Here is a 19,831-nt window from a genome sequence, read left to right on the forward strand (position 1 = left end):
TTTTTCTCATCCACCTGGCACCCTGAGCATTGTCATGTCTGCTCTGTCATGGTGTAGGTTTAACCTGTTGATATGAATGACCCCATTTGGGTTCTTTGGGGCACCTAGTTCCACCAGGAAAGTGACTTACCCCATTCCTTTCCAAAGTTGGTTAGGGCCCCGTCCACTTGTCTTGGAGGGCCGTAGAAGCCATTGGTTCCAAAACTCACACCATCCCACCTAGTTGGTAATCTACCAAAGATGACCTCTGGTCATACGTGTACTTGATAAGCTCCTGGTTGGTCTCCATATTCTTGTTTGCCTTCCTCATGTACTCTGCCATCCTGGAGCGAAGGCCTAATACAAAGTCCACTATTTCTTCCTTTGGTTCCTTGATAGGTGTCTCCTATCTATCTCTTACCAAGGTCAGTGGACCTCTTATAGGGTGAAAAAACATAGGGTTCAGAGGAGCTGAAGCCCACTCCTTTTTGAGGTACCTCCCTGTAGGCAAACAGAAGGCCTGGAAGGAAAACATCCAATCTCCTCGTAAGTTTCTCTGGCAAAGCTGTTATGCCTTTAATGTTCTTGTTGAATCTCTCAACTAGACCATTAGATTTTAAATAGGAGGGAGTGGTGAATATATAGGTAACACCACACTCATCCCACATTGTTTTCATATAGGCAGACATAAAATTGCTACCACTTTATGAATGGATTTCCTCAGAGAAACTCACTTTGGGGATGATGTAAGGCCCTGGCCAATGCAGGAGCAGTGACTGTCCTGAGTGGAAGGGCCTCTGGTACCTGGTGACATGGTCCACTATCACCAGGATAAACCTGTTCCCAGAGGCAGTCTGAAGGTCTAGGGGATCAAGAATGGCTATTCCCATCCTCTCAAAAGGGGTCCACACCATAGGTAGTGGTATTAGGGGAGTCCTTAGCTTGTTCCCTGTCATGTCACTAGCTTGACAGGTGACACAGGGGCAACAGAACTCCTTCAACTAGTCTGACATCTGAGGCCAAAAAAAGCGATCAACCTTTCCCAGGTGTTGGTCGCCCCAGATGAACAGCTAAGAGTATGTCATGGGCTAGGATGAGGAGGTATTCTCTGTACCTTTGGGGGACCACCACTCTCCTGGTTTGTTCCTGATTTGGGGTGCCTTGCCTCAATGTGCAGGACAGTACAGTATACCTTATGAGTATTACTTATGAGTAATACTCTCATCCCTTTTCTTCCGTTTCAGCTAGTTCCCTAATGCCTTCAAAAGTGGGACAAGTCCTTTGCTTCTGGCACAAGTCCTCTCTGGAGGGACCTCCTACCCCCTGAAGTTCTGGCGACTGTGGCAGGTCTTTCAAGGGACATCCTCCTTTTCAGGCAGCAAGCCCTTCACCTTCTGGGCCTGAGGACTCTGGGAGGCTGGCTGAGCAGGCTACCTGCCCTTTCTCTTGCTATGGTCTTGGGCCGTTCCTCCAGACTCCAAAAACCTGTGAATCCCCTGTAAGGCTTCCTGTGCTCTAGTTTTCACACACACTCACACTCATGGAGGTCCAGCATTGCAGCATGAGCCCTCCTTTCCAGACCTGCCCAGGTAGATATTTACAGGTCTTTTCCCCAGTAGACACTCCACTGGGATAATAGGGGGACACAGCCTCCTTCTTTAGGCCAGTAACACCTCAACACTCAAAGTCCACTATAGCCATGGGATGGGAGTCTGTCTCATTGTCAGAGTTCGGAATCTGGTGCACCTCATTGGGAATGATTTGTTCTGGGGAAACCAGCTTAGCCATGATCATGGCATGTTGGCACCTGTATCACTCAAAGGCTTGACTAACACTATTGATTCTTAGCCACTGCCAGTACTTTTCAATGTCAGGGGAACAGGTAGCCAAGAGTTCAATTTACACCCCACCTACTGAATCAACAGTGATCTCAGTATACCCTCTGGAGTCCCTTGGGACAACTTCCACTCCCATTCCTATACCGGCAATGCCCTTGGGAGGACCACCAGTGAATGTTTTCTTGGTGCACTCAGACACTCTCCTCATGTGTCCTGGCTGCTGACAGTCATAACTCACCCCCAGCCTTTGAAGGGACATAATTCTTTCCTAGGTACCTCCTCCCTTTGGACTGGGATGGGCCTCAGGTCCTTCTTCCTTCAACACTGTTTGGGGCATTTTAGGGGGCTCTTTCTTTTTATATTTGCCAACTTCTTTTCCCTGAAGGCGAGGCTGTTCCCTTTCTTAGGATCACCTCCATGGGAATTCTTGGGTACCCCAGTGAGCACCTATTCATCTGCTATTTTGCCCAGCTGTCTAGGGCTAGTTATCTTAGAATCTCCCAGATGTGGGTTGTAATTTGTAAGGGTATACTCCTATACAATCACCTGGACCTTTATAAGTGACCATTTAATTACTCTCCATCCAGCTATCCAGTACCTTTATAAAGGCATCCATAAAATCCACCCTTGACTGTGTTGCCCCCTTATGTGTGTTCCAGAACCTTTGTTGATACTGCTGTGGGGTATGACCAAATAGCTTTATAAGTGCTGCTTTCCTGTTTGCATGGGACGCTGACCTCATCCTCTAGTATGAGAAGCCTATCTCTCCCCACCACTAAAAATAGTTTCCACAGTAAGGACCACCAGTGCTGTGCACCCACCTTTCTCATCCTGAGAGCTTTCTCATAGAATGCCAGCCATTTATCTATGTCAACCCCTCAACAAATTTAGGCACAATTCCTTTGGGCAATCTAAGATCATAGGCATCGCCTGAAGTTATCTCAGACTCTTTGTTGCTGCCACAATTTCCTTTGGACTTCAAGCCCAGTAAGACCCTTCTCTCCTCAAAGGCCAAGCTGTTTTTTTCCAAGACCAATCGCCACTCCTCCAGTTCTAGTAGGCTAACTTGGGCCATAAGGTCTCTTATCCCCCTCTCTGACATGGTGCTCCTTTGACTGCCAGATACAGGCGGGAGCCTCTGGTAGATGCCAGAAGTCATAGTGTCATCTTCCTCCTCACCCTTTGCATTGACAATTACCGTGGTTAGGGGTTTACTTGGGAAAGTTGGGATAGTTTTTATAGAGTTACAAACTTCTACTCCAACCCACTGTGGGAAACCAACTCCAGCAGGTAGCAGGTCACAGAGGCCAATGAGGCTTAGTAGGACAGTTACCTCTCAGTGAAGGCAGTCTCCAGTCCATTTATAGGCTCTGTGTGCCCTTAGTACCAAATACTAGGGACTTAGCAAAAAGGTTAACTTTGAGGGTTGAGGGTGAACCAATCAGACAAACTTTTTAAGGGTCAGAGCAGTGGCTCTGAGGTCTGTTTAGCAGGCATCAGTGCACCTTCAGAGTCGGAAAACTAGAAGCATCAGTCCAAAAACTTTGGGGTGATTATGCAAAAAGAGGCATTTCCTTATACTCACTTTGTTAGCTTTACTACATACCGTGGCGATCTGACAAAAAACATTAAGGCCACAACTCTGGTTCTCGTACGGAATATGAAAACACTACTGACTTGCTCATGTGGCAAACAGGCAATTCTTTCACCTCAGAACTCTCACGCAGTAGCGTGCTACCCATCTGCAAATGTGCTTGGGCACATCGTCTGGGGTATGATGTGCTACCTAAATGCAACTACAATACAGTACAGTGTAATGCAGCTGCTTGGTGACAGCCTGTAGTTTCTGTTATGGTGCAACTTCAGAAATGTGCTGTCATTTTTCTTTGACTGTCTGTTCCACTGTTCTCTGAATGCCTTCATGCTGGTAGTGCTCTGTGAGTTTCTTGTGCTGCAACTGCTTTCCAGTTGCACACGCAACATGTCGGGTGAGTGCCGTTATCTTGCTAATGTCTGGGTGAGTCTGTTCCCACTCTGTAACTACATGTGAGCTCCTGCATCTGTGTGATTGCCTCTCTCTTGCTATTCGTTTACTGCCTCTTTGTGCAGCTGCACATGGCTGCTTGGTTCTGCGGTTTCACTTGTCTGTATGTGGCTACAGCATCCAGTAATGCGCCTATGGCAACAATTGCTAATTTTTTAATCTCCCCCAGTTTACAATTTGGTGGTTAAACTATGTCTTCATGAAGACTGAAAAGTACCCATGGCCAAAGTTTGAGTACCTTTTAAAGGGATGTGCAAAGAGGCCTTCTTGGTGTAGGGATTCATATTCATTATTCTGAGGTTACCCACTTCCTGCCCTGAGACTAGGTAAACCTGAGAAAAAAAAAAACACAGGCTCATAGTTACGAGAAAATGGCGCAGCAAGGCACCACAAGCCAGCTTGGTGCACCGTGCTGTGCCATTTGGAAAGTGCGGGGATGCATCGTATTTACAAAAATACGACGACTCCTCATACTGTCCTCTGCACTGGCCCACCATTGACTGCCTAGCGACAACTCAGGCACCCTTGCACCATTGTGCAAGGGTGCCTGTGTTGCAGTGATGATTCTTTTCATGCAAGAATGGACACCTTCCTGCACATAAACAATCATTAATGCACAATGGCGCACATATAGAACGAGGAAACAACAAAGAGAAATAAAGGTATTTCTCCTTGTTGGGCCACTTTTACAACACCCCTAGGGTGGTGTAGGATTGTGACGCATTCCCAGATTTACAAAACCTTGTAAATCTGGGAATGCGTTGGATTCCCTGGGTGTAGCGTGGGAACATCCACAGCAACAACCATGGAATGCCCCTTTTATGCAGTTATGCATGCAAGGGGGCCATACTTACAAGGCCATAAAAAGCCATGCAAGGTGGATTTATGTGGCCTTGTAAATACATGCGGATACACTGCACCGCCGGAGAGTCAGAAAAGTAACGCTCTGGCAGCATTATTGTGCTTCAGTGGTGAAATAAATATGCCCCACAGTGTTCAGAGGATGTAGGAGACTGCATCCATTTATTATGTGTACAAAGAGTTGTGAAGTCTTCACTAACTGCAGTAATATGCAGAGACAGAAGTAGTTTTCATGCTCAGAAAGATTCTACAGTAACAGGAACAGTCTACACTTGCGGGGGGGAATACCATACCTACAGTGATGTTTATAGTGATGTTCGTTTTCTTATGTGTCAAACTCAGCACTAAAAGAGAAAGGGCCTGATTTGGAGATCAGCAGACAAGATAATCTGTCACAAACATGACTAATATCCTCTCCTCCATATTACAAGTACATGATATCCTATGACACTTGTAATATGGTAGACAGGATATCCGTTTTGTTTGTGACAGAGTATCCCTTCTGCCAAGCTCTAAATCAGACCCATATTCTACAGTGTCAAGAAATGTCTGCATGATTGATACGTTTGGGATTAATTGGCTTCACAGATGGTGGTCTAAATGGACATTTACTTGGCTTAGTATAAACAAAATGCCTTTTACTGTGCATTATATGTCCCACAACACTCTATGGGCTAAATTGTTGAAAAGCTGCAAATAGGGTGTGCAGTACTTCAAAAGGAGAACCTGTGGGTACCCCTCACAACATCTACTCAAACCATGGCAATGTGCACAGATGCCAGTTGTGTGGAGTAGACTCTCTGTAGATTGTCAAATTGACTGCTTCTGATTAAAGAGCGTATTGCTATCCAGAGGTTCCTGCTCATTGAATAAACAGAATGAGACTGGAAGGTGTAGATAGGCCTTTACAAACCTCCATTGACATAATTAGCAGCTGCATGTGATTTTAGAAATGCACCTTCTTGTAAATATATGCACTATAGAAAGATCTTTTCTGCATCTCTTTCCCCTCCCCTGCAGGATCACTTGTCCCAGATAGCATTAACTCTTAAAATTGGCTCTTGGGGGACGTGGCTTGCCGCAAATGAAGTAGGATGTCAGCCGGAGTGCTGTGGCAAGCCTGGCCCCAACCGACCCCTATCCTGTCCAATATTGCCCCCCCCAACATAAAATCCACAACGGTAAAGACTGGGCACATCCACCCAGGGGTTGTGAACAACGGCTTGGGGACAACCAAGGGTGAAAATGACCCCTGTAGCAGCAGCGGCAAGCAGCCGAAAACGGCAGACCACAGAGTCAGTGCGACTGAGGACTTGCAGGGCCCAAGGGATGCACAGCGCCCAGAGGGGGATCATTGATTAGGACGGCAACTGAAAGAGGCAGACAGACTCTGTCTGCCCACCGATCTGAGAGGTGATGGCACCGAGCTGAAACAGTGCCGCGGGCGCAGAATACAGCGCTGAGGGAGGAGAGGGCCTGAAAGAGGCTGAATGCAGTTGGGCCTGCAGGACGACTGGAGAGGGACGTCCCTCAACCGGGACCATGTCAAGTAGAGGGGAGTCCCCAATGAGGTATGAGCAGTGAGTGGCACAGAGGCTGATAATACCCATTTGGGTGCAGCGAACGAGGCACAATGGAGAAATCAGGTCGAGAGTTCCCGGCAGCGAATGCAACAGTGCTTCCAATATGGCAGATGCATGGAGCCAGTATGAGTGAGGGATTATGGACCTAAGACACTGCGCTCCGCAACGTAGACTGTGACAGCCGTGGCAGCTAATGAAATGAGTGGATCGACTCCCTAGTCCAGCAGACAGGGGACAAGGTAAGGCTGCGGTCCCTTGCATAAGGCACAGCGTGGAGAAAGGAGAGTGCCAAGAGGTGGCCTAACGCAAGCGGGCCTGAAGGATGGCTGAAAGGGTACCACTTTGGACGGGGGACTGCGAGGGGGAGACAAACTCTCCTGACAAGGAATGAGCAGTGACTGGCATGGATAGTGAGGAGAACCTCCTCTGGCTTACCCGAGTGCTGATGCAGGCGGAAGGTGCTGATGCGGTCTAGAGCCCCCAGCACATAGCAGTGAGCTCTGTGCAAACAAGTAGAAGAGCACTGGCTACCCACCGAGAAGAACAAAGACGGGGGCATGACGAGGCTGTGAGAGGCATTTGAAATAGCAGGGAGCCCCATCTGACAGGCGTGCCCACAAAACTGAAGACTAGAGAACCTGGGCTCATCTAGGGGACTCGAATAACAGAGAAACTGCCCAGAGATCTGGTTGGCAGCCGTCGACTTTGAGACAGAGGAAGAAAGCCGGGGTAGCCAGCGGAGGAGAGGGCATCCACACCACTGGGAACAGGAGACCACGAGCTGCAGTGCAGAACTACTGCTGACCCAATAGCCATGCAAAAAAACGGCTCAACCTTTCTTGTGATGGACCTGATGGTTCCCCATGAATGGGGAGAGAGGTGAGAAACCAGGGGGGATGAGAAGCCCAAGGGATATGCACAAGGCCAAGATGATACTGTCACTGCACTGGTTTTGGGGCTGAAGTAGAGAAGAAGCCAAGATTGGGAAGAGCTTTTCCTCAACCCGCTACCTGGGCGCCACGAGTGAGACTGGGAAGCTAGTTCGCCAGGGCGATTCAACAATGAGGGATAACCAAAGACGTTCTACCTTCCAACCAGAAAATTCCGCTCCAAGATAAATAACGCAGACTATCATCTGGAGAATCATGGTTTGCTGGGAGTATAGATCACTTCCCCTGATTCACTGGCTGCCCACCAACATAGGCAAGTACTCCCGCAAGCAAGCAGTAGAACTTAGCGGAATGTCCCACAGTTTATCAGCCGGCAGGGCACCACTAGAAACTGCATCTCCTGAAACTGAGAGCTCTGCACCGCCCCCAGCGCTGCAGGACATACTTCAAGCTATCACAGCTTTACAAGAGGACTTAGAAACTAAAATAGACTCTCTGAGTTCGGATCTAGGCCTCCTGCATGACGACCATAGGCGACTAGCTGAAATGGTCACAACTAATTAAAGAGGGTTGGCGGATGTCTCCCTGGCACTGTCCAATGCCCATGCACAGCTCGCCATGCAGGAAGCATGCATTAATCCAAACCTGATGACCCAGAAATTAGGATGCGGCAAAATACCTGTATAGTTGGGCTCCCTGAGAGCCTAGAGGGGATGTACATGGTCTCATTCTTAGAAAACTGGTTGTGCACAAAGGTGGCGCCAGTGGGCCTCTCTTCCTTTTTTGCTCTAGAGAGAGTGCACCAGGTACCAGCAAGGCCGTTGCCTCCTGGGATGCCACCAAGGCCTGTGGTAGCCCGGCTGCTATTTTACAAGCACCAAGACTGCATCTTGAAACAAGCCAGACAGCTGGGCACCATCACCCTTGAAAACAGCAAAATAATTTTTCCTGATTTCTCCTGCGAGGTCCAGCGACAGCAGGCAGCATTTGAGGAAGCAAAGAAGAGGCTAAGGGAAATGAGAATATCATATTCTATGCAGTTCCTGGCTTGACTGGCGGTGATCACCCCGTAGGGCACTCGGTTTTCCCTCACTCCACAAGAAATTTGGTCATGGATTGAACCACAACCAAATGCTGGTCCCTTTGGGGTGGGCCTGGTGAGCCCTCCGCGGCGTTGCTCCCGATCCCACCAGAGAAAGCCCCTGAGGAAATTGAGGGTGCCAACGCTTACAGGGAAGCAAAGCAAAAGGTGGAGAGTGGTCAAAGCAGTGGCATCTCTGAGTGGGTGCAGTACTGTCCCAGGTACACCATCCAAGCAACCTGAGGAAGAAGAATCCGACTCTGACCCTGGATCCTCGGCCTCAGTACACTCAAGTGACATGCTGCCGGCGGTAACTCCTAGGACAGCAGATGAGTTATTCTAAGGCAAAACCACTATTATTGGGGGCCTGCAGATAGGAGGGAAGGGAGCTTGACATGAGATGACATTACGCAAAGAATAACATCCGGTACAATGCATAGCCTGTCCTACCCTACCTTCGCACTTCACACTCCAACTTCATTGAAGGTTGGATGGGTGCCTGCGTGCCTAGCCTCGGGTACTACTACACCAAGTCCCCCTACAAGAGAGTTTTGCATAGCTAAAACAGTTTTTGTTACGTCTTAATTTGGATGGGAAGTGTTTTGCTTCTTATCTGTGAGAATGGGAGTTGGGAATTATTTTTTGCTGGGGGAATTAGAGCACTGGTTATTACAGCACCTCTGATTTGGGTATCATTATCATTCATACTAGCTGTGGGGGCAGTAAAAGTCCTTAAGCCAACTTACTCATCGGCATGACACCTGAAACAAATTATAAAATGATCTCCTGGAAAGTCTGGTGTTAGAAATGGGGTCTTTGGTTAGCAGTCAGGTTACCCCATGTCCAAGCAAGGACCCTTACTCTAGTCAGGGTAAAGGAGAATCACACTCAGTTAACCACCCCCCCTCACTCCCTTGGAAGCTTGGCACGATCAGGCAGGCTTAACTCAGAGACAATGGGGGTGATTCTAACCCTGGCGGTCGGTGATAAAGCGGCGGCCAAACCGCCAACAGGCCGGCGGTCGAAAAAATTGAATTCTGACCCTGGCGCCAACCGCCAACACTGCCCGCCACATTAACACTCCGACCGCCACGGCGGTACAGACAAACAGCGCAGCGGTCACCGCCAACAGGCAGACAGCAGACAATGTACCGCCCACACTATCATAACTCACCAATCCGCCACCTTTTCCGGGGCGGGAGCCCCGCCGATAAAAACACGGCGGAAACAGACTACGAACGGGAAAACGCTCACCAAAACACACTCCACGAGTACGGAGGACAGCATGAAACCCAAATTAAACATCCTACCTGCTCTCGTCTACCTGCTCATCTACCACGAGTACGAACGCCGGCGCAGACGACAACGGTGAGTACTGCACCTACGACACACGGGAGGGGGGAGGAGGGAAGCTTACGGCACACACATATGCGACCCCCACCCCCCCAAACAATGTACACACCAATGCAGAGCAACAATGCACAGTGACACCACCCAAACCCCCCTGAAAAATGCAAAGACATAATTAAATTGTGAAGAAAAATTTATATAAAAAATAGACTCTGATAAATATAGGTCAACTATGCAAAATATCCATACCAAAATAATACTATATACACTGCCATGGAGAACCGAGGCAATTAGTCCTCTACATCAAAATTAAATAGAACAGTCCGTGGGCCACAGTGTAGCGACACAAGGGCAAAGCCCACACAGGAGACCTGAGTCCTTTGGAGAGAACACTGCAGGGGCATCTGATGAAAAAACTACAGGCACCTCAGGGGGAAGGGAAGGGGGGGGCACCACAGCCACATGAGTCCACGACGCCAGATCCACGAAGGGGCCACCATGCCCATTGATGTATCCTGGGGAGTGCAAAGCCACAGTCTCTCAAGTCTCTACAGTGGGTGGGTTGCCCACTGTGCCATCCTGGGGAGTGCAAAGCCACAGTCTCTCAAGTCTCTACAGTGGGTGGGTTGCCCACAGTGCCATCCTGGGGAGTGCAAAGCCACAGTCTCTCAAGTCTCTACAGTGGGTGGGTTGCCCACAGTGCCATCCTGGGGAGTGCAAAGCCACAGTCTCTCAAGTCTCTACAGTGGGTGGATTGCCCACAGTGCCATCCTGGGGAGTGCAAAGCCACAGTCTCTCAAGTCTCTACAGTGGGTGGGTTGCCCACTGTGTCATCCTGGGGAGTGCAAAGCCACAGTCTCTTAAGTCTCTACAGTGGGTGGGCTGCCCACTGTGCCATCCTGGGGAGTGCAAAGCCACAGTCCATCAGGTGGATGACAGTCTCCTCTGGTCAAGGAGGAGGCATGGTGGGCACAGTGAACCATAAACAGTGCTTGACAGGAAGGGCCCAGCGGAGCGGTGCTTGAGACGGCGGGGCCCAGCGGAGCGGTGCTTGACAGGAAGGGCCCAGCGGAGCGGTGCTTGAGACGGCGGTGCCCAGCGGAGCGGTGCTTGAGACGGCGGTGCCCAGCGGAGCGGTGCTTGAGACGGCGGGGCCCAGCGGAGCGGTGCTTGAGACGGCGGTGCCCAGCGGAGCGGTGCTTGACAGGAAGGGCCCAGCGGAGCGGTGCTTGACAGGAAGGGCCCAGCGGAGCGGTGCTTGAGACGGCGGGGCCCAGCGGAGCGGTGCTTGAGACGGCGGTGCCCAGCGGAGCGGTGCTTGACAGGAAGGGCCTAGCGGAGCGGTGCTTGACAGGAAGGGCCCAGCGGAGCGGTGCTTGAGACGGCGGGGCCCAGCGGAGCGGTGCTTGAGACGGCGGTGCCCAGCGGAGCAGTGCTTGACAGGAAGGGCCCAGCGGAGCGGTGCTTGACAGGAAGGGCCCAGCGGAGCGGTGCTTGAGACGGCGGTGCCCAGCGGAGCGGTGCTTGACAGGAAGGGCCCAGCGGAGCGGTGCTTGAGATGGCGGGGCCTTGTTCAGCGGTGCTTTTCTGCACGGCGGGCCCTGTTCAGCGGTGCCTATCTTCACGGCGGGGCCCTGTTCAGCGGTGCTCTTCTGCACGGCGGGGCCCTGTTCAGCGGTGCTCTTCTGCACGGCGGGCCCTCTTCAGCGGTGCCTATCTTCACGGCGGGGCCCTGTTCAGCAGTGCTCTTCTGCACGGCGGGGCCCTGTTCAGCGGTGCTCTTCTGCACGGCGGGCCCTGTTCAGCGGTGCCTATCTTCACGGCGGGGCCCTGTTCAGCGGTGCTCTTCTGCACGGCGGGGCCCTGTTCAGCGGTGCTCTTCTGCACGGCGGGCCCTCTTCAGCGGTGCCTATCTTCACGGCGGGGCCCTGTTCAGCGGTGCTCTTCTGCACGGCGGGGCCCTGTTCAGCGGTGCTCTTCTGCACGGCGGGCCCTCTTCAGCGGTGCCTATCTTCACGGCGGGGCCCTGTTCAGCGGTGCTCTTCTGCACGGCAGGCCCTGTTCAGCGGTGCCTATCTTCACGGCGGGGCCCTGTTCAGCGGTGCTCTTCTGCACGGCGGGGCCCTGTTCAGCGGTGCTCTTCTGCACGGCGGGCCCTCTTCAGCGGTGCCTATCTTCACTGCGGGGCCCTGTTCAGCGGTGCTCTTCTGCACGGCGGGGCCCTGTTCAGCGGTGCTCTTCTGCACGGCGGGCCCTCTTCAGCAGTGCCTATCTTCACGGCGGGGCCCTGTTCAGCGGTGCTCTTCGGCAAGGCGGTGCCCTGTTCAGCGGTGCTCTTCTGCACGGTGGGCCCTCTTCAGCGGTGCCTATCTTCACGGCGGGGCCCTGTTCAGCGGTGCTCTTCTGCACGGCGGGCCCTGTTCAGCGGTGCCTATCTTCACGGCGGGGCCCTGTTCAGCGGTGCTCTTCTGCACGGCGGGGCCCTGTTCAGCGGTGCTCTTCTGCACGGCGGGCCCTCTTCAGCGGTGCCTATCTTCACGGCGGGGCCCTGTTCAGCGGTGCTCTTCTGCACGGCGGGGCCCTGTTCAGCGGTGCTCTTCTGCACGGCGGGCCCTCTTCAGCGGTGCCTATCTTCACGGCGGGGCCCTGTTCAGCGGTGCTCTTCTGCACGGCGGGGCCCTGTTCAGCGGTGCTCTTCTGCACGGCGGGCCCTCTTCAGCGGTGCCTATCTTCACGGTGGGGCCCTGTTCAGCAGTGCTCTTCTGCACGGCGGGGCCCTGTTCAGCGGTGCTCTTCTGCACGGCGGGCCCTCTTCAGCGGTGCACATCCAGTAGGTCAAGGGAGCCAGACCTGGGCTGGACTCCCTGCTCAGTCGCCCTCCGACCGTGATGTTTCTGGACCCTTCGGTGACGGAGTCCTGGGCCCTTTGGTGTCCTCCTTTACAGCTGGGATGTGGCATGTGGGGCCCACCTGCTCCGCGCTCCTGCTGGCTGACTTCTCCGCCCTGCTGCCCTTTCGCTCCTTAGATGGGGCTCTCGGGCCCTTGCCTCCCCTAGATGTTGTGGCTGGTGAAGTGGGCGAACTTTGCTCCTTGGGGGCAGCCGTGTCAGTCCTCGCACGGCGGCCCTTTTGTTTCCTGGTCCTCTTGCCGGGGGGGGGCTGGATGTGTCCTTGCTGCTGATTGAGGTGTCACTGCTGGCAAAGGGTGGACTCCAGAACCCATGCACAACAGTGACACTCGAAGCTGGGCTGGTGGTGGCTGTGGTGCTCTTGGGACTCTTTGCAGATGGAGGGGGTAGGTCATCGGAGGGAAAGAGGTTAAGATTAGCCAGGAAAAGTTTTTTAGGGCCAAGGTAAAGGGTAGGAGAAGTGGTGATGGGAGTGGAGGAAGAGGATGTGGTTGTAGGAGAGTCAGGTGTGCTGTCATTGGGTGAAGGTGCTGGTGCTGTAGGCTGTCGTGAGGTGGATGTCTGTTGGGTGGGTGGCTGCCTGCGTTTGTGTGTCTTGGAAGAGGTGGTGACAGACACAGTGGGAGAGGACACAGGGGACGTGTAAATGGCAGTGGGGGTGGTGACTGCACGCGTGCAGACTGTACAGGAGGGTGTGGTGGTGATGGAAGCACTGGCTGATGTTGGTGTGCATGCAGGTGTGAGTGTAGACGTCACAGGGAGGGAGGAGGGAGACGAGGAGGAGGGGGACACAGGGGTGGTAGTGACTGTTGGAATGTCTGCATCTGGGTGTTGCTTGGGTGAGTGTTTGTGGGATCTGTGGTGCTTGTGTCTGGATGAGCTGCCCTTGGGTGTTGAGGTGTGTGCAGGCTGGTCAGATGGTGTGGATGGGATAGGCTGAGGAACAGGAGACAGAGACAGGGTGGAGGCAGTCAGAAGAGGGAGGCTGGAAACAGGGACAATGGCTGCCGTCAGTGCTGAGGCCAGAGCAGTGAACGATCGTTGATGGGCAGCCTGACCCGAATGAATGCCCTCCAGGTAGGCATTGCTCCGATGCACCTCCCTTTCTACCCCCTGGATGGCATTCAAAAGGGTAGTCTGCCCAACAATGAGCGTCCTCACAAGGTCAATGAGCTCCGCACTGAGGGCAGCAGGGGTGACAGGGGCAGGGGCTGAGGTGCCTGGGGCGAAGGAGATGCCCGCCTTCCTGGGTGAGCGGGCACGGAGCGTAGGCTGAGGGGCTGCAGGGAGGGCGGGGCTGGTGCGCTGGGTGGCGGCTGTACCTGTAGAGGCGGGGGGCACGGATGTTGCCGCCACCGCTAGGGAGCACCCATCCGAGGACGTGTCTGTGTCGCTGGTCTCATCACCGGTCCCCGTTGTGGTGCTCCCCTCGCCCTCCGGATCACTGGTGCCCTCGGTGTCTGTTCCTGGGCCCACCGGGGCCTTGTGACTTGCTGCTCCCTCGTGCTCCGATGCCAGATCTCCTCTGCCTGATGATGCTAATGCACACATGCACAAGAAGATGAAGAAGAAGGGTGGGGGGAGAAAAAAGAAGACCAGGTTGAGTGCATGCAATGTCAACACCGTTGGCGGAGAGGACAGACACAGGAGCCTCATGCACTAAGCCGCGCATTCGGGGTACACTACTCAGTACTTCTGACTAGGACAACAGGTCAAGAGACGACAAACGCGCACATGTGTGAGGCTGGACCATCAATAGCTGTACTTGTCACCCTACAGAGGTGGGGGCCGGGAGCACAGGGCCATGCCTAAGGGAGAGGACTACACTACAGAAAGCGCCCTGGCCTAATGTCACCCACAACCCTCCTCCCCCATCCAGACGCCTCCACTGCGCAGAAAGATAGCAGAATGTGCTGATACTCACCCCCTTGTGTCTGCTGTGATGCTCTCAAGCGCCCATCCAAATCAGGGTAGGCCACCGCCAGGATCCGGGACATCAGGGGGGTCAGGGTACGACTGGCACCCCTCCTAGGTTGGGAGGCCATCCCCAGCAGTGACTCAGCGGTCTTCCTGGTCCCGCGGCGGATGTCCTCCCACCTCTTGCAGCAGTGGGTGCCCCGTCTGACGTGGACCCCCAGGGCCCGGACTTCCTTGGCGATGGCACGCCAAATCTCGACTTTCTGATGGGCGCTGACCTATGTGACATGTACAGGGTGGGAAGGAAACATTCATCAACTTACTGCATGTTAGATGTGATTGGCCCCCCCTCACCAACCTTGCCATATGGCACATGCTCTCATCTGTTGTGCGTTGCACTCCTCATTCGCCCCCCACCCCACCAACTTACATCCACCCCACTCCACACAGGCATCGCCCATTCCATGTGCACCCGGTGTACTTACCTGTTGGTCTGGAGGACCGCAGAGTAACGCATACTGGGGGAGGACCCCATCCACGAGCTTCTCCAACTCTTCAGACGTGAAGGCAGGGGCCCTTTCCCCAGTCGCAGCAGCCATTGTCACTTCCAGACCGAGGTCACAGCAGCACTTGCAGTATAGGTCCTCTCCTGTGGATGATCAGGTCTCGAGTGATTAAGCAGATAGAAAATGGCGGTCACGCCCGCGGCGGTGCGTACCGCGGCGCAGCGTACCGCTACCGCCGGCGCACATCGTCATTGGCTCCTGAAACCCATAGGCTTCAATGTTAACCAATGCGGCTTCGTATAGCGGTCTTCGACCGCCTACCGCCACGGTGTGCTCCGCCAGCGCATTGACCTCACATCCCATTGTCCCACTTCACAGGTCAGGCAGCCGCCATTTCAAGGGCCCAAATGGCATAATTTCTACTGCGACACACAGGCCTAGGCCTTGCATTGCCACACATACACGCCTTTCAATACATAGATAACCGTGTGCTATGCAAGCTGTGGTGAACGTACCAGTGATTAGCTTGACTCTGTGCTCCATGTTGTCATTCCTAGGCACCGTCCGCTGGGACTTGCGAGGAGAAGGATGAATCCTCGCGTGTACCGACCGCTGGTGGACCTGTCGACAATGGAAGAACGCCACATCATACTACGATACCGACTTGACCGTGCCACTATCCATGAACTGTGTGCCCAGCTGGAGCCAGCCCTGATGTCCCCCATCCGCCAACCCACAGGAATTCCCCCTCTGGTGCAGGTGCTGTCAGTCCTCCATTTTCTTGCAAGTGGCTCATTCCAGACAACAGTGGCCATGTCATCTGGAATGTCTCAGCCCATGTTTTCAAAAGTTTTGTCTAGAGTGTTGTCTGCCCTGACGAAACACATGCGGAGTTACATTATATTCCCTGAGGAGGTTGATTTGGCCACTGTGAAGGGTGATTTTTATGCCCTTGGACATATTCCCAACATTATTGGTGCCATTGATGGGACCCATGTGGCCTTAGTCCCCCCAAAAGACGATGAGCAGGTGTACAGAAACAGGAAAAGTTACCATTCTATGAACGTCCAGGTGGTCTGTTTGGCTGACCAGTACATCTCCCATGTGAATGCCATGTTCCCTGGTTCAGTGCATGACGCGTATGTGATGCGTAATAGCAGCATCCCTTATGTGATGGAACAGCTACAGAGACAACGTGTCTGGCTAATAGGTGACTCTGGTTACCCCAACCTGCCTTGGCTATTGACCCCAGTGAGGAATCCCCGGACCAGGGCAGAGGAACGCTACAATGAGGCCCATGGGCGAACTAGGAGGATCATAGAAAGGACCTTTGGCCTCCTGAAGGCCAGGTTTAGGTGCCTGCATATGACAGGGGGATCCCTGATGTACTCACCAAAGAAGGTGTGCCAGATCATCGTGGCCTGCTGTATGCTTCACAATCTGGCATTGCGACGTCAGGTGCCTTTCCTGCAGGAGGATGGTCCAGATGGTGGTGTTGAAGCAGCTGTGAAGCCTGCGGAGAGTGAAGAGGAGAAAGACTCAGAGGACGACACAGACAACAGGGACAGAGTTATCCAACAGTATTTTCAGTAGCACACAGGTAAGAATCACCCACGCCATTTTACTTTTCCTGAAAGCCTCCTGCTTCTCAACTTTGTCTATGACCCCCCAGTTCTTTTAAACTGATGTTTGATTTTCCCTTCCCTTTTCAGTGCTGTATGACCCACTGCGTGACTTCTGCTTGGTTAGCCCATGGACTAATGCTTATTGATCTCGGTATGTGTTCAGCACAAAGTTAACAGAACATAATTGATCGGTAATGTGTTATACATTTGTAAATAATACAGCCTGACTCCTGATTGATTTCAGTGCATTGAGTGATTTATTTTTTGTGCTAGATAATGGTACATGATATTAACACGGTGATGGGTGGGGGTGGAGTAATGTCCATGGCAGAGTCCAGTTCTCAGTCTCACAGGTGCATTGTCCATATGCCTGTGGAAGGATGGAGCAGGGGCAGTTCAAGGTTGGACAGGGTGGCAATGTGGGACAGTGGGATGACTTCAGGGGGTATCTCATGCTGGCGGGGGTCTTGACATCCTACTCTGTCTATTTTTTTGATCTCAGGCTCCTCTTGCGGGGTGGTTGTTCTTCAGCAGGAGGTGGGGTTCTGGTGGCCTGTCGTTGTGGTGGGGCCTCCTGTCCAATAGCGCCGGCGGAGGTGGTAGGCTGTTCCTGGTCCGGGCTAGTGACAGGGGCCCTGTGTGGTGCCACATGGTCCCGCAACGTGTCTTCTATCCGGTTGAGGGCCTGGACTATGCTCCCCATAGCGGTAGAGATGTTGGTGAGTTGATTGGTGAACCCCATGTAGCGTTCCTCCTGCTGTGCCTGGATCTCCTGGAACCTGGCCAGTACCGTCGCCATCGTCTCTTGGGAGTGGTGGTAGGCTGCCATGATGGTGGTGAGGGCCTCTTGGAGAGTGGGTTCCCTGGGCCTCTCCTCCCCCCCCTGTCGCACAGCAGCCCTCCGAGTTGCCCGGTTTCCCCCGTCCTCTGTCCCCTGGACGGTGTGCCCACTACCACTGCCCCCAGGTCCCTGTTGTTGTTGGGGTGGTGGGTTAGCATGGGTGCCCTGTAGTGGCAGACACACCGCTGATTGACCTGTCCTAGAGACAGAGGCATGGGCCCGCTGGGTGGGAGCTGTGCTGTTGTTCCCAGAGGGGGTTGGGTCTGCTGTGGCCTGTGTGTGGGGAACCGACTGTCCAGAGGTCCCCGATGGTCCGGGCTGGTCATCAGGTTCCAGGTCGACAGAGCTGCTGTCATCACTGGGGGCCTCTTCCGGGGGGGGGATGGACATTTCTGGACCCTCCTGGCCGGTGTGTTGGCGTTCGTGTCCTGCATGGGGTAAGAGAGTATGGTTATTGTTTCTGTGTGTGCTATTGCGTGCGATTTATGGGTGCCCTTGTCCCCCAGTGCTGTCATTCCCTTGGGGGAGGTGTTGTGGGGGTGTTTGGGGGGGGGGTATGTGCAGTGGTCATGCTTAGGTGATGGGTGTCCATAGTTTGTGGTGGCATGCAGGGGTTGTGTTGGGTGGGTTGTGCTGGAGAGACATTCTCAGGGAGGATGTGTGATGGGGGGTTGGGGGTGAGGGTGGTGGTGGGGGTTAGCATGCTGGGGGGGGTGAAGTAGTTGAGATTGTACTTACCAGAGTCCATTCCTCCGTGTACTCCAGCGAGGCCATCAGGATGCAGGATGTTTAGTACCTCTTGCTCCCATGCTGTGAATTCGGGTGGAGTGGGTGGGGGTCCCCCGCCAGTCTTCTGCACTGCGATGTTGTGTCGCAAGACCATCGAGCGCACCTTTCCCCGTAAGTCGTTCCAGCGTTTGCGGATGTCGTCTCGATTTCTGGGATGCTGTCCCACCGCGTTGACCCTGTCCACGATCCGCTGCCATAGCTCCGCCTTCCTGGCTATAGTGGTGTGCTGCACCTGTGAGCCGAAGAGATGGGGTTCAACTCTTATAATTTCCTCCACCATGACCCGGAGTTCTTGGTCCGAAAAGCGTGGGTGCCTTTGGGGTGCCATGGGGTGGTGTGGATGAGGTGTGGGGTGGTGTATATGGTGATGAGTGTGTTGGTGTGTGGTGCTTTGTGCTTCTATGTGGTGTGTGTGATGGTGTAGTGTGCCTCTGTGTGATGTAGCTCTCTATTCTGTGATGTGTCTCTCTCTCCTTCGTCTCTGAACTTCGGTCGTAGGGGTTTGTGGGTGATGTGGGTGTGTGTTTTATAGTTGATTGGATGTGTGGGAGTGTTGTTTGTATGTGAGTCAGGTGTGTGTATTTCAAATTGTCCAATGTGGCTGTGTTTTGGAGCTGTGTGTGTATTTTGAGCGCGGCGGTGTGTACCGCCAATGGAATACCGCAGTTGAAAGACTGCCGCGTGGATTCGTGGGTCAGAATGGCATGGGCGTGTTTGTGTTGGCGTGGCGGTGGAGGTTTGGTCATCTCCAGTTTTCCGCGGCCCGCTGATGAGGTGGCCTTCCTTGGATGTCGGGTTTTTGGCGGTTTCACAGTTGGTGGTCAGAATGACCGTGGCGGTTTACCGCGGCCGCAGCGGTAGTATGGCGGAGTTCTGACCGGCGGTATAGGCCTTTTACCGCCGAGGTCAGAATGACCCCCAATGTGTTAAGTATTTGTACAAACACACACAGTAAGACAGTGAACCACTACAAAATGCCACAACACAGTTTAGAAAAATAGTAAATATTTTATCTAAATAAACAAGACCAAGTACAATAAAAATCCACAATATACAGTTAAAAATATGAATGTAGCACTTAAAAGTAAGAAAACAGTGCCTTGAGGCACAAATACTGCAAGTTGGTATTATGCTGTGTCGTGACAGTCGTTTCCTACAATGTGATGCCAATAGAGTCTTTTACATAGTCGTTCGACCCTCAGGTACAGTACCTTTGTAAACAAGTAGCAAACAGGCCGGTGCCCAGAGTCGGGGAGAGCGGCTTCGCTGGGTCTGGTGCAGCGTTGGTTGCAGTGCTACGGGGCAGAAGGACTGTGGCGTTGCACAGCGGTGTCAGGTCCTCACTAAAAGGCGGTGAAGGTGAAGTGGCGTCAGATGCAAAGTCGGTCCCTTAGTTCCGGCAGATGTGAAGTCCGGCGGAGTCACCATGCTGCAGGGCAACCTCACAAGGTCGCGTTGACGTCACAGGGCTGCAGCCACTTTGATGGCATCGGATCGTCTCGAAGGTTGGACTTACGACACTCCGGTGTCAGCAAAGTTGGGTGGGATCAGCGGCTGCAGGGATGCGAGGCCTACAGGGTCATCTGACTTCTATGAGTTCCACGGCCTCGGGGCAGCT

The sequence above is a fragment of the Pleurodeles waltl genome, chromosome 9, assembly GCF_031143425.1.
Source record: "Pleurodeles waltl isolate 20211129_DDA chromosome 9, aPleWal1.hap1.20221129, whole genome shotgun sequence".
Taxonomy (NCBI): Eukaryota; Metazoa; Chordata; class Amphibia; order Caudata; family Salamandridae; genus Pleurodeles; species Pleurodeles waltl.